The sequence below is a fragment of the Bubalus bubalis genome, chromosome 19 (genome assembly GCF_019923935.1).
Source record: "Bubalus bubalis isolate 160015118507 breed Murrah chromosome 19, NDDB_SH_1, whole genome shotgun sequence".
NCBI lineage: Eukaryota > Metazoa > Chordata > Mammalia > Artiodactyla > Bovidae > Bubalus > Bubalus bubalis.
Genome location: NC_059175.1, coordinates 12,334,796 through 12,348,092, shown reverse-complemented (window position 1 = coordinate 12,348,092; position 13,297 = coordinate 12,334,796). Strand labels below are relative to the sequence as shown.

The 13,297-nt window shown below is 40.4% G+C and overlaps 1 protein-coding gene across 23 annotated transcripts in view; it reads left to right on the top strand.

The window, feature by feature from the left end:
* Positions 1-13,297, top strand: part of MAST4 (microtubule associated serine/threonine kinase family member 4) — a 614,032-nt gene that overhangs the window by 477,404 nt on the left and 123,331 nt on the right. The gene's annotated exons all lie outside the window — the stretch shown is intronic.

Sequence of the window (13,297 nt, the reverse complement as noted above, 5' to 3'; positions counted from 1 at the left end):
CATGAATAGTAGGGCACTCAACACTTAAGGATGGAAGGAACACGCGACTTATTTTAATATCCATTTGGCAGTTTTCCTGTTGTTTTTCCATTTAGGAAACATTTTCTTCCACTTGTGCCCATTATCACAGCTTTGACATTCCTGTCATTAGCAGAATGTCATTTTGCAAGATTCTGAGTTGGGCACAGCCAGCAACAAAACATACTGAACAGAAAGGGGCTGGCTTTTTGCCACCTGACGTTTCCTCACAGAAAAGCACAAAGTAGAGCTCAGATGTGGGCTTTCCATGTGTGTCTGTTTGTGTTCTGACTGTGGAGGCGCAGGAATCAGAGACAGTTCACTTGTGAGCAAAGCATTATGCCAAATTGCTGTAAATGCAAAATGCTTTCCAGTTGGAAGGGCGTTATACAGTCTTGCTGTTCATTCTGGGCTTGACATAAATTTCTGTCAAGTGTCATAAAAGGAAATCCAGTGGTGACAGAAGTCAACTCCTCCTCCCTTTTTGTGGGTCAGATTGGAGTGGGCCCAGAATCCTCTGAACCAAAAAGGGGGAACTGATTGTATGGGTCATGTTTAGCTTTGTGGTTAAATTACCCTACGAGAGTGAAGCACGGACTTCCCTGCTGGCTCACATGGTAAAGAATCTGCAGGCAACGCAGGAGACCTGGGTTTGATCCCTGTCAGAAAGATCTCCTAGAGAAGGGAATAGCTACCCACTCCAGTATGCTTGCCTGGAGAATTCCATGGACAGAGAAGCCTGGCAGGCCCCAGTCTATGGGATAGGAAAGAGTTGGGTGCTACTTAGTGACCAGCACTTTCACAGTGAAACATATCCACCAAATTCAGTATTTCTAGATGTAGCGAATTAAACAGATTCAATGTATATATGGAGACCCTGGAGTGGGTAAAATAATAGTGTATCACTTCGGCTGCTGCATATATGTTCAAGTAAGATTTGAATATAAGAAAATCTTTCAATCCAGATTTATAGAACTGGTGACCATTTCTTTAAAGCCATAAAGCAGGAGGTACTAGGTACAGAGGAAAGAAGTTAATAGTAAAATTTCATTATAGTATTTCCAGAAAGGAGAATGGAACATTAGACTTAAGCTGTTGTATTTTCTCTGGTTTGGTGTTGCCACCACTTTCTTAATTTTTTTTTTTAATAGCTTTGTATAACACTGGCCAACTGAGAAAAATCCAATGCTATTAAATTCATGAAAAGTGATTTTTGTACTTGGCTTTCTGCTGCTTAGTAAATAAAGTGTATCAAGTTGTGACTTTTATCCATGCTGAATATGAAACATGGAAACTTTAAAAAAATGTGTCATGTACATCCCCCACCCCCACAACACAAGAGGTTTAAGAGAACATTCGTTTGTATTTTGTTTATTTTTCCTTAACTCTCAAACATGTCTGTAGACTTACCTTTGGTCCCTGACCAAAGCTGTCCTGAGAACAACCAAAGGCTTGTGTGTCAAAAAGCTGTTTGTTTTTATGACCCTTTACCCAGTTATAAAATTGGGGCCACCACCTCTGTCCCTCCCCGCGCTGACTCTCATTGCCTCTTTGATAGCCCAGTCAGAGGTCAGCCCAGCCAGGTGATAGCCTCACAGATTAGACCATAATTTTGAATGACTCCAGACAATGTGTGGCCAGATCAACCTTTGGAGCAGTCTACCAAGATACAGCACATGCTCTTCAACTCTTGACCTTACCTTTGCAGCATTTTCTCCACACCTTCGTCTCAAGTACAGTCTTTAGTATGTGCCTTTCATGAGGTTTAAGCTATTACACTCTGTGTGACTAATCAAAAGTCCAGAATTCATTTCTTCATTGACTGTTCCAGGCTTTAAGTGTCTTCGTTCAAATAGATGACTTGCCCTGGTGTCTTAGGATTCCTGGGGGACACGAGTCTAGGTATGTCCTATAACACATGCTGCAGATACATTCCACTGCAAAAATTAACAGGTATTGAGAGTCTTCTCACTTTAATTATTTTTTACTTCTAGCATTTTCAGCAGTTGGACTTAATGTTGCTACCATAAATCCCACATTATTATCAGCTCCTGCTTGACTTTGACCATTATATTATGCCCCCCTCTGAACTCCACCGATTATCCCATTTTGTTTTATTCAGAGTGACATGTATGTAGATTTTCTCAGTAAGATGTTTCACATCATATAAAGCTGTCAGTTCTTTGTGTTTTCTCAGTTATACATGGCCTTGATCAAACTAGTAGAACTAACTGTAATATCATCTTGGATCAGTTTAGTCTTATAGATTAGACTATGTGTGTCCTCCAAGTTAAATTAGAAACTTCTTAAAGGCAGGAACTGTATGTAGTTATTCAAAAATATTTACTGAATCTGTATTCAAATCATTTTTATTTTCTGAGTATCCAAAGAGATTTACTATGTATAAAATACAATCTTTGACCTCAAGGAACTTGTCCCCCATCTCTAGACTGTAAGCTCCAGGTGGAATCCCTGGTTATGTTTACTGAATGAATGAGTGACAGCAGAGTGGATGCTCTGCTTGTCAGGGTCACTGGTGCAACATGGTGTGTGTCAGCCCACCCATCCGTCACATGCTCACATATGACATCAGAGCTCACCATGTCAGCCACATAGAGTTAGCTGTGTTCATGTATCTTGCTTTGCAGTAGCCGCAAAATGGAATAATTAAGACGAAATAGGTTTAAAATGTTTGTGTCAGGCAGATCACTGAGTTTAAGGGGTTGTTTAGGGAAGACCTATGAAATGGAGGAACAGTTTGCCCTCCTGAGTATACACTCTAAAATCCTGAGCTGATGGAGGTTTTATCTCACACTTTAGATAGCAGCATATTTTTGTTTGTACATCTCTGCCAGATTCTGCCTAAGAATACAGTTATCTGTGAATCAGTCTTAGCTCTTCTTTTACACTTTAAACACTTTGAGAGTTTTTCTTCATTTTCTTATTTCCCATAGTACTTAGTACATAGGAATAGACATTCCATAAATGTTTATTGCATTGAATAGCATCTTGCCAATATCTATATATTCAGCCATCTCTCTTCCCCTACAAAGATGGAAAGTTGGGCTAGATCTCACCAAGGGCTTATCTTAATGGATTAGATATATTTCTAAGAAGTACTGTATATAGTAACATATATATATATATACACACACACATATACATATACATACTCCTCTTGAATTTCCTAAGAATTTTTGAAAGCTTCAAGACCTATACCTTCCTCTGGGTATGTAATTAGCCTAAATTTTTTGCTCCTACCTGAAAACTGTATGAGCAGTCATTCATTTCCATGATAATTAATGTCTTTAAAAAGGAGTTTTTCTACTAATGGAAAAGTTAAGTTCAAGTATCAAGCTGATAACATCAGTACTAAGTGTTCATAATAATATACCCCAGAAAATGATAAACTAGGTTATTACACCGATGCCAGTATGCAGAGGCCTGACACTATCTGCTCAGCCATCAGCACAGTGCTGCCTACCTGCTCTTTCTCCAGCATTCCGGAGGCTGTATGAAAGAGTATGGCTCACTCTCATACTTGCATTGAACCTTGGAGGTGATTTTTGGCCTGACTTTTTAAAAGAAATGCTGTATGTTAGAGTTGAGGCATGGAGATGAGAAGGTACTTCTACCACTACTCACCTGCTTTCTCGCTGGTCTCCCTCCCTCTTCCTCTGGTTAGAATGATTCTCTGAAAACAAAGATCAGCTGGTGTTCAAAACCTTCCGACAGCTTCCCTTTTCGCCCAGAGTAAAACCCGTCTCAGTCCTGTGGCCTACGAGCTGCCACAGTGGGCCGCATCCTCTGTCCATTGGCCTCTTTGCTGCTCGTCTCTGAGCAGCTCCGCTCCTCCTCTCTGGCCTGCTAGCTGCTCCTGGAGCCCTGCTGCCTCGGGGCCTTTGCTCTCACTGAATGCTCACTCCCTCATCCTTCTGGTCTTCCTCGAATACCACCTTCCCAGTGCAGCTTTTCCTAACCCCCTGTTTGAAACTGTGATTCCCACATCCACTGCCGTGTCCTACAGTCTGCATCATTCTTCTCCACCGCCATCTCTCGTACTACAAATACCATCACTATCTCCAATCCTATTCTGCTAATTTATTGTGTTTATAATCTTCCTCCTCTAGAATGCAGGTCTCTAGAGGACAGCAGTGATATTTGTTTGTTTAGAAGAGATGTTGTTCAGTTGCCAAATCTTGCCAGCTCTTTGTGACCCCATGAACTGTAGCATGCCAGGCTTTCCTGTGCTTCACTGTCTCCCAGAGTTTTCCTAAAACTCATGTTCCTCGAGTTGGTGATGCCATCCAACCATCTCATCCTCTCATCACCCCCTTCTTTTCCTGCCCTCAATCTTTCCCAGCATCAGAGTCTTTTCCAGTGAGTTGGCCCTTTGCATCAGGTGGCCAGAGTATTGGAGCTTCAGCTTCAGCATCAGTCCTTCCAGTGAATATTCAGGGTTGATTTCTTTTAGGATTGACTGGTTTGATTTCCTTGCTGTCCAAGAGACTCTCAAGAGTCTTCTCCAACACCATTGTTCAAAAGCATCAATTCTGCAACACTCAGCCTTCTTTATGGTCCAACTCTCACATCCATACATGACTACTGGATAAAAACCATAAAAACCATAGACTAGACAGACCTTTGTTGGAAAAGTATCTCTGCTTTTTAATATGCTGTCTAAGTTTGTCATAGCTTTTCTTCCAAGGAGAGCAAGCGTCTTTTAATTTTGTGTTTACAGTCACCATCTGCAGTGATTTTGGAGCCCAAAATAGTTTAGAATAGTACCTAGCATGTATTAGGGACTCAAAAAGTAATTTGTTGGATGAATTCATGGAAGCTTGGTTGGAGCCCTAATTTCACAGGGCATAGGGAAGATGTTAACAGTGTCTTAACTTTACCTCGGGCTTCCCTGGTAGCTTAGCTGTGAAAGAATCCGCCTGCAATGCAGGAGACCTTGGTTTGATCCCTGGGTTGGGAAGATCCCCTGGAGAAGGGATAGGCTACCCACTCCAGTATTCTTGGGCTTCCTTGGTGGCTTGGATTGTAAAGTTTCCACCTGCAATGCAGGAAACCCAGGTTCAGTCCCTGGGTTGGGAAGATCCCCTGGAGAAGGGAATGGCTACCCACTCCAGTATTCTTTCCTGGAGAATTCCATGGACAGAGGAGCCTGGCAGGCTACAGTCCATGGGGTCACAAAGAGTTAGACATGACTGAGTGACTTTCACTTAACTTTACCTAAATAACAGAGTCAGGAGTATTAATGCTTTGTTCCCTGTTGCCTTCTCAGGGGAACTAGAGCTTATCCAGCTGGCTGCCAGCTGTGGCCTTGTTGTGCTGTCCAGGAAAAGGGGGCAGAGCTGTAGACTTGAAGCAGCCCAGGGGAAGGGCAGATTGATCTACATGTGAGAGACAAAAAGTCATTTCTGGTGAAGACAATAGTATGAAGGCATACATGGAGAGAAGGGCATGGCAGCATCTGAAGGAATTAAGGATATGAGAGAGAGGTGTCCAAGGGAAATTGTAGGAAGATTTCCTTTCTGTTGCATGTATGATTTTTCTTTCAAATTTAGTCTCACAGATACTTTTCAAGGCTTTTTTGCAATCAGATTTGCAAATACAGAGAGGCCTAGATACTTAATGTTGCACAAAGAAAAAAAGAAGTGTCCATGATATATATAATTTTAGTGCACTTCAGTTCAGTCGCTGAGTCGTGTCTGACTCTTTGCGACCCCATGAATCGCAGCACGCCAGGCCTCCCTGTCCATCACCAACTCCCAGAGTTCCCTCAGACTCACATCCATTGAGTCAATGATGCCATCCAGCCATCTCATCCTGTCGTCCCCTTCTCCTCCTGCCCCCAATCCCTCCCAGCATCAGAGTCTTTTCCAATGAGTCAATTCTTTGCATGAGGTGGCCAAAGTACTGGAGTTTCACCTTTAGCATCATTCCTTCCAAAGAACTCCCAGGACTGATCTCCTTTAGAATGGACTGGTTGGATCTCTTTGCAGTCCAAGGGACTCTCAAGAGTCTTCTCCAACACCACAGTTCAAAAGCATCAGTTCTTCGGCACTCAGCTTTCTTCACAGTCCAACTCTCATATCCATACATGACCACTGGAAAACCCATACCCTTGACTAGACGGACCTTTGTTGGCAAAGTAATGTCTCTGCTTTTGAATATGCTATCTAGGTTGGTCATAACTTTCCTTCCAAGGAGTAAGCGTCTTTTAATTCCATGGCTGCAGTCACCATCTGTAGTGATTTTGGAGCACAAAAAAATAAAGTCTGACAATGTTTCCACTGTTTCCCCATCTATTTGCCATGAAGTGATGGGACCAGATGCCATGATCTTAGTTTTCTGAATGTTGAACTTTAAGCCAACTTTTTCACTCTCCTCTTTCACTTTCATCAAGAGGCTTTTTAGTTCCTCTTCACTTTCTGCCATAAGGGTGGTGTCATCTGCATATCTGAGGTTATTGATATTTCTCCCAGCAATCTTAAGAATCTTAAAATCTGCTTCAAATGAATAAAAAAAGCATGAATTAAACCCATCTTTATGTTGTTGTAAAATCTTGAAAATATAATGTTGAGTGAAAAAATTAAGTTATAGAATATCTATAATATATAGTTTGTGCTAAAGTACCATTTATCCAAAAAGTCAGAAATGTGACGGTCATACAAATATAAAATATATGTGTTGAGGATTTAATTTGCTTATTAATGAAGACAACAGTAAGAGATCTTGAAAACCATATATATATATGTGAATAAATATGTTAAAATATATATATGACATTATATATATATTTAATAAAAATGATGAAATAAAATTTGACAGCAAATATAAAACTAGCTAATATTTTGTAAGACAATGAAATTAAATGTTTGAAGTTACTTTTTTATGAATGGATATTAACTGTATTTGTACTAGACAAAGTTCATTTATGTGTAGTAAATGAATTTACTAGACATTTTATGGTCTAGTAATGTGAACAAGAATCACTTGCGTTACTGCTCATTTTCTCCAACTGAACTCCAACCCCTACAGAGTTTTAAGGTAGCCTAGTCACTAGAAGGAAGTGGCACCCCACTCCAGTGTTCTTGCTTGGAGAGTCCCAGGAATGGGGGAGCCTGATGGCCTGCCATCTGTGGGGTCGCACAGAGGCGGACACGACTGAAGCGACTTAGCAGCAGCAGCAGCAGTCACTAGAAAGACAGTGAAAGGTATACACCTGAGAGAACCAGCTAATCTCTTGGGGGTTCATTGCACAAAGTCCTCCCGGCTACTGAAAAGAAAGCCATTCATCTCTTTTGCACAATTCCAAGTCTTGGTCAGTTTTTCCTGATACATGGCACCAGTACTGAAAATACAGACGCATACACAAATGTTGTTATGTTAAGTCACTTCAGTTATGTCCGACTCTGTGCAACCCCATAGATGGCAGCCCACCAGGCACCGCCGTCCCTGGGATTCTCCAGGCAAGAACACTGGAGTGGGCTGCCATTTCCTTCTCCAATGCATGAAAGTGAAAAGTGAAAGTGAAGTCTCTCAGTTGTGTCCGACTCTTAGCGACCCCATGGATTGCAGCCTAACAGGCTCCTCCGTCCATGGGATTTTCCAGGCAAGAGTACTGGAGTGGGGTGCCATTGTCTTGGGTATTTGTATATGTATATGAGTATATCAAGAATGGATGGGAAAGCTACCAGCCACAATTCTTTTAGAATTGCCTGGTTGGGGAGTGGAAAACGTTTGTTCATTTGGATATTTTGGATGGCAAAATGTACATTTCCTTCTATATCTTTAGTATATATATATATGTAACATTTACTAAATCCTAGGAATAAATATCACAAAATGATAGCATTGATATTCCAGGTGGTAGGAAGTGTTTGGTTATTTTTTTGTGTATTTTTGATACTTTTAAAATTTCATAAACCAAACAAAAATAGGTAATGACGCCTCTGATCTGGTCCAGCCCCTTCATTGTAAAGATGAGGAAACGGAAGCTTGCCTGTTTTATAACATGTTTTCAGCAATGGCACATTAACTGGATAATTTCTGCCCTCTGGTCACACCCAGTTTTCCTCTGCTTTTGCCTTCCTCTTTGTTTAAAGAGTATTCGGTGTCAGATTCTATTAAGGTATCAGAATATAGTTAACAGATATTCACATTCCGTACAGCTTTGGTCTATAATTGGCCTCCTGTGCAAATTTATCAAATTTCCCATCGAGATGAATTAATAAATTATAGCCTAGCTGTTCGGAATTCCTGGGGCCCTTCCTTGGCAGTCCCCTGCCCTACAGCCATGGTCAGTCCTCTGTCTTACTGAGTGGTGACCTCTCACATCAGCGGCGACCATTAGAAATGACTGCCTGTTGGGGTTTCGCTTCCTCAGCTTGTCTTGCCGCCATTAGACACAATCAGCATTCATGTCCCCAGATGATTGTAATTTAAAATTAAGCATCATTTCAGCCACTCAGAGCTGTTGCAGAAGGCCACAGCCTGGTGGGCCTCACAGCTTTTACAGCCCTGTCAGAGGATAATTAACTGGTTCCTCTGCCAGGAGAGATGTGACAGATCGAGGTGTGAGACGTGTACATGTCCCTCCAAAGCCTTCATAGGGAGCTCTGAGCAGAAGGACAGTCTAGGCAGCAACAGAATATGGGTCCTCTGGACCGAAAGTCCATACGGCGCTTTCCCCTTCCCTCAGGTGGTAGCTCACGGTCCTTTGTCCCTCACTCTGAGTTAGGCCTGACTTACACAACAGAATGCATGGTTTTGTCTCTCCATGTTCCTGACAAATGAAGGCGCTGTTGGCAGGCACGGGAAGATTGAGGAGCTCCTTGTGAAACTGCCCTGGTGAGCTCAGGGAGCACCCTGTGTGATCCGCAGGTCACCTGCCTTAGCCAAAACACCGTGCTGACAAAGGAAATACTTCCCGGTGGTGGCCTCCCGTCACGCTCAAGAGTCTCCACCTGGGTGCTCGTGCAGCTGTGACGGTCTTCTCACAGAGCTTGTGTCCCCACCCGACTTGCCTCCCAGCCCGCAGGGGCTAGACGGTCCTGCTCACTTGGAAATACTGTCATCACCTTTCCACCTTCCATTCTTCTCAGATCCCAGGTTCCTGGTCAGCAGTAATTGTAGCTTGGGCGTGCGTGCGTGTGTGTGTGTGTGTGTGTGTGTGTGTGTGTTGTCTGTCAGTAGGCGGGTCTTTCCAGGGAGGAACCAGAGGAATGAGGAATAAGGAAGGCTCACTTGGCACCATCAGCCTCTGTTGTAGTCCACTGTTTACCTTTCCTGTCGTCTCAAGTTGTATAGGGTTGTCTTCTCGGGCTACATTCAGATTTTGCAAGTAAAGAATCTGTGCCCTTGTGTCACCTTGCCAGATGAGAGGGCAAACTGAGCATGTTGTCCATAGGCCATGCCCCATGCCTGGTTTTCGGCTGGGCGTCCTGAGGAGAAGCAGGCACTCTGTGGGCATTGGCTGTTCCTGGGTTTGGCATTAAGAACCAAGCACCGTCAGGGTGGATGGCTTCCATTTCTTCTTAAAGAATGAAATAAAGAGATTGTATTTAGGGAATGGATGGCTGGAACTTGAATTCATAATGGTTCTTTAGTTTCACTTTTGCAATCAAATACCTTTAAGATTCCTGATGTATCATCTCAAACACAATAAACATGCTCCTGAAGGAAAAAAAAAAAAAAAAAGATTCCTAAGGCTGAACTGGACTTTACAAGCTCAAGCGGTTAGAAGAAGGTAAATTTTCAGTTAAGATATTCCTGCTGCAGTAGGAATGATGTTCCCATTGTGCGTGGTAGGATGGCACCTGTTTTTCCCACCTTGACAGGGCTTGAGAAAAAGCAAGCGTGGTTCAACTTGGTTGTGCTGCTGAAAGGAAAGGGACCTTGATTTGGCTCAAGTGGCGATGTCTCCACTGCTTCATCACTTTATGGGTTAGAGGAGCATGGTGTGGTCACCAGCTCCATGGCAGCCTGCCTCACACTGCTAGCTATGAGCTCCTCCCTTTCATCAGGAAAAGAGTGCGATGCCTGGATAAGTAAATAATGACAACAGAGGTCAGTTCAGCATTTTGCACCAGCGTCATTATTAACGCGGGTAGTGCCAGGTGCTGTGGCAATCTAGGTGGTCAATATTCAGGTCCGTCCACTAGGCGTGCTCTTGTTTTGGGGTTAAAGGCAGATTTTAATTCATTTATTTTGAATCAGGTGCTTAGAATAATAAGTGACTCTCAGAGATACCAGAAGTAGGTGACAATGAGATTGGATGACCACCCTCCTCTCCAGCTTTGAAAAGTTAGGTACAGAATATCTCAATAAGGTCCAGTATTTTTAAAGTATACACACACACACACACACTTAATATATGGAGAAGGAAATGGCAACCCACTCCAGTATCCTTGCCTGGAAAATTCCATGGGCAGAGAAACCTGGTGGGCTATAGTCCATGGGATCTCAAAGAGTCAGACAGACTGAGCGACTAATACTTTCATATATGTGTGTGTGTGTGTGTGTGTGTGTGTGTATAATCTTAAGCTCTAGGTGCTTTAAGGTTAAATATAATATAAAATATGCCTCTTTACCCTTAAAAATATTAGCAACAAATAAGTTCATTTGAGAGGCCAAGAGCCTGTTTTGTGAGTGTAGAGATGTGTGTACATATCTAAATTTCTGCTTTGACCTGCATCTTATAAAGTCTAGTTTTGCCTTGCTGAGGAACTTTTCATGTTTAAAGCTTCATGTTTGATTTTGAGAGGTTCAAAAATTTTACTTCTCTCTCTAGCTTCATGCTAAAGATCAATATAGAGGTTAGAGAAGACAACCTCAGTTTTGATTGTTCATCACATTTGTCAATAAGATATGCCTCAACTATTTAAGGATTTGTGTAACACAAATTCTGAGGCAACTTGTTTTTAACTTCCTCTAACTTGCTCTTGTGTTATTAGGTAAAGAATCCTATTTTTCTTCATCCTTAATTACATTCACAATCATCAATTTGTAAAGATTACAAATCTTTTTGGACAATGGGCAAACGTGGGATGAATGTAATATAAACTTTGTTCTTGTTTTTATATTTTATGTTATTATATTGACCACACAAGTGGATTGTTGCTATTGTTCAGTCGTTAAATTATGTCTGACTCTGCAACCCCAAGGAGTGTAGCACACCAGGCTCCTCTGCCTTCCACTGTCTCCGAGAGTTTGCTCAAATTCATATCCACTGAGTCAGTGACGCTATCTAACTGTTTCATCCTCTACCGCCTCCTTCTCATTTGCCGCCAATCTTTCCCAGCATCAGGGTCTTTTCTAATGAGTCAGGTCTTTGCATTTGCATCAGATAACCAAAGTACTGGAGCTTCAGCTTCAGCATCAGTCCTTCCAATGAATATTCAGGGTTGATGTCCCTTAGTATTGACTGGTTTGAGGAGAAACCAGTAGATGCCATCATTTTAGTCAGACATTTCTTTCTGAGATTTTTTTTTGAAATCACATTTTTGAAATCAGTACTTTTTCAATATCCATTTATTCTGGTAGGCTTTAAATAACTGATATAATTGTGGGAATTTTTGTTTGTGTTTTTCCTTGTTTTAGATACAAATTGTTGGCTACTTCCTTGCTGTGGTACTGGACTAGTTATACTCTATATATGTCTTAGGAAAATTTAATCAAAATATTTTGAAGAAATATCATTTTCTAAATTTTAAGTCAGCATACTTCACTAATATCCCTATGTAAATATTCATTAGATTACTGTTTCTATTAATATATCGATATCAGTAGATATCAATTGATAGATATTTCTTATTCATTTAATTTATATGTATATAAATTAATAATTGAATGTCAATAGAAAATTTACATAAATGATTTAGATAAAATACTAAATGTAAAAAATAACACATATCCATTTTTGTGCCTGTGTTTTAGCCAGTTTGCTCAAATTAGCAAATGACTTTGGTGAGAGTTCCAGGATATAGATCTGTTGTTTATAATTTCTTTTATTAACATCAGCAAGTTGATATAGTTAATATTCCTATATTAACATGAAAGATATTAATTTGAATTAACATAAAATACAGTGTATAAAATATTTCTTTAAAAAAGAAGCACATGATTTGACTTAATTATGAATTTATTAATAGGTCAAATAATGATTCTTGATAGATGAGTTGCTAATACAACATTCCACCTTCATAATTAAGTATCAAGGGTCCATTCTTATGCAACAACTTCTTTAAGGCTGAGTAAACATGATCTTAATTAAACACGTAGATAATGCTAAGGGCTGTTGATTGCCCCAGTAAGGAAAGTAAAATGATGTAGCCTGACCTTAAAAAATTATAAATATGAGAATGTTGACAAATGATAATAGGTAGCAAACATCTAGAAGAGAGGATTGGTTCCCCAAGTCAATATTGTGGAAAGAAATTTGGTTTGGTTTTGAAATGTGTTATTCAAAAGTATTTAGAAATGTTCCTTTCATATATTTTATACAAACTCTCAAATATGTCCACCATATGTTACGTAAAAGTAGGTGAAAATTCCTGTTTAAAGAGTACTGTAACAGAGATATATTCTGAATTAAGAAGAAATTACAATAAACCTGTAATGGTGGTTAAGGGCAGCTCTAGTGTAGGAGGATGGAATTCCAGTGAACCTTATAAGTGAATTCAATGAGGTAACCCGCTGGTTTTTATTATCCTTTTCTAACCGTGGTTATGATGTAGCAGTCTGTGCTGCAGAAAAGCAAAGGAAAGTAAGATAATATCCACTTCATCATCAACCATTGTGTTATGCTTTAAGGCTTGTGAAAGTTTGGAGTCAAATTAACCATTTTATAACTTTCTAGTAGCAGAAACAGGAGAAAAATAGTTGCCCTGTAGTTGTTGCCCTGTGCATAAATGTAGCAATTTATTTCACTCACTGGGTACCAGGATAAAAAACAGTAGGTAATGTGCCTGTGAGAAAAGGGCTTCATTGTTATTTTAATACAAACTGGAATCTGTTATTATGATTCCAAAAATATGTTAATAAGGAATTTGAGTGCGGTATGAAGATGAAAAATGAATGAGTAGTGAAATATTGGACATGTATCTTAGGCATCAGCTGTTTTATTGACAAAAGGCACAAGTATGAAATTTGTCTAAATAATTAGATTTTTAATTAGTGGCTCATTGTAAGATTAATGTCATTGCGCTTCATTGCATGTAATTTTGTATTAGAAATTTCATGTCAACAAAGATGCTACCTGTGGTTT